Source organism: Vidua chalybeata, chromosome 9 (genome assembly GCF_026979565.1).
Source record: "Vidua chalybeata isolate OUT-0048 chromosome 9, bVidCha1 merged haplotype, whole genome shotgun sequence".
In the NCBI taxonomy this organism is placed as follows: Eukaryota; Metazoa; Chordata; class Aves; order Passeriformes; family Viduidae; genus Vidua; species Vidua chalybeata.
In genome coordinates, this window is record NC_071538.1 from 19,016,038 (window position 1) to 19,018,565 (window position 2,528).

Here is a 2,528-nt window from a genome sequence, read left to right on the forward strand (position 1 = left end):
TCTACACAGATATGTAAACATCTGACTAATACAACTGACTAATTAAAAAGCTCACCTATTATCAGGCTTGGACTTCATTAGTACACCACCTCAGAGCATCTTCCACAGATTTCTTTTGATTAACAGAGCTGCAAACTACGTATGAATCAGTCAATCAGATGGCCATGGCTTATCTGGAAAGCCCAGCCAACATCCTCCACTGCAGCTCTGTCACTACTCCCCAGAAGAGGCAGCAGCCTCAATGGGAGCCTTGTTCCCCACCATAGAGGCACTCTTAAGAGTTTTAAGAAAATATCCCAAAAGACAGAGGGATTTCAGATGGGTTTTCCTAACAGCAAGGCCAAAGAGGCAGCAGATCAGGATTCTGCTTATCAGCTGCCCTCCCTCTCTAGAGTAGTTTGGGGAGCTGCAGGAATGCCCCAATGGAAAGGGAGCAATCCTCCTGAGAGCCATTTTCCTCCTCATCTCTGTTCCCAAGAAACACAGGAGACATGAGATTATACATCCCATCAGGATCCTTAAATCTGTCTAATACAATTCTAGATGTTCAAATACCTGTAGGGTCAGCTTTGCATCATCTCATGTCAGGCTGTTCTGCTTTTGCCCTGAAGATGTTAAGACACATTACAGGTTTTCCTGCTTGGTTCTAAGGGACAAGGAGAAGGAAAACAGAAAATTCATTATGTAGGATGACATTTTAAAGCAAATGTATCATAGTTACATGACAGTGCAACATCATTCCCCCCCACACCCCAAATAATCACCTTTCAGATGCAGAATGTGCGACAACAGCTTCCTATATCAAAATACACATACACATACTGTCAAGAATCCCAGAGTCCCCATCCTATTCCTTGGGATGGGCAGGAAGGGGAAGGGGTTAAGATCTGACAGTGGAAATACCACGTGTGCCTCTGGTTTATCAGATTTATAGACTTATTCTGCAAAATCCCTGCGTATCTGTTGGGGATGTTGCCCTCTATTTTTAGAACATGCCTGAATAGTTGCAGATCCATTTCTTGTCCATACATACAGGTTACACATTTGGGAAAGACAGATCTAAAACCCTGAAGTTTCGGAGCATGTAGGTCCCCAGTGGCTTAAGCCAGCCTGAGGTCATCCACCCCACTATTCCACACTCCACACCATCCCCACCCACTCTTGCATGCTCCTCTAACGAGCACTTTGGGAAGCTAAAAGGGGGAGAAGCAAAAAGGTGGATCAGCCACACAGCACCAACAGTGTTTGGAATGTGGAAAATCCTATTTAAACAAACAGGAAAGGATTAAAACTCTACAAATGGCCCTAGTCCACTCCTAAATCCACCTAAGTGTATCATATCCCTAACAGTTGGCAGCAAAGAAAGCACAGACCTACCTTTGCATTTCTGCTTTTCCTTGGGGACTATAAACTACAATTCTTGGTGTTAGTTATGACCCAACCCTGCACATGGCCATCAGTGCTCGGGTAAAACCATTTGTATGTGATTTTGGTGCAAGCCTTGGAGCTGCCTCTGTAAAAGCACCCACACCCATTTTCTTTACCTGGAAGCAGAGGTCACAACTGAAGGAAGTCCAAGAACAATTTGCTCTCTGAACTCCACTGCAGGCTCTGCCCTCTGCTGTTAACCTCTTCCAGTCCCTGGTGAACAGGAGCTGCTCCTGATGCCAAAGGAGTCTCACCCAGCAGACAACAGCACAGGTCAGCAGAGCAAAGGAGGCTCCTGGCTGTGGCCAGAGGGTTTGGAGGAGCTCTGCCCTGCATCCACACACAGCCAGAGGCTGCTCTTTTGTGTAAAAAACTTCATTACTCTTTGGTAGAAGCAGGTTGTTTTAATCTCCCAATTTAGTGTTTCTAGGTTAAGATAATTCCCACAGTACCTTAACAATCTGTAACAATCACAGAAAGAATGCAGTTTTACCAGATTATATAACTAACTATATGAAATAGAAGAGTCTCTATAAGAATATATATATAAGGGATTACTTAACAAAAATACCACTTGGGAAATGTCTCATTAAAGGATTTCTAAGATACAAAATGTGTTTTACAAATTGTTATAAATAAATCACCAGGAAATGTTTGAGTAATAGAATATATTAATGTATTTTAATTACCTCATGATATTAACATAAGTACAATTTATGGCATCACTAATTTCCACTGTTGTAATATTGAAATATTAAAGTTGACAGAGCAGTGCACTGCTGCCCCAAGTTACAGAGCCCTCCTGAAGGAAAACCTTACATGCATTCAAGAGGTGATCACTTACATCATCTGGATTATTACAGGCAATGAAAGATTAATAAATAAATTTAAATGCAAACATCTTTCAAAAAGTGCTAATGGAGTAGTGGTTTGTTTTTAATTATCTAACTCAAACATTGGGTCAATCCAGAAATGACAAGAGAACAAAACATCTGAAAAGCTAAATATCTTTATATAATTAATTCATGTGTGCAGCCAGTGCAAATGGATGACATCAGCTTAGACAGGTTTAAAAAATCACGAGCTAGGCACAGACAGAC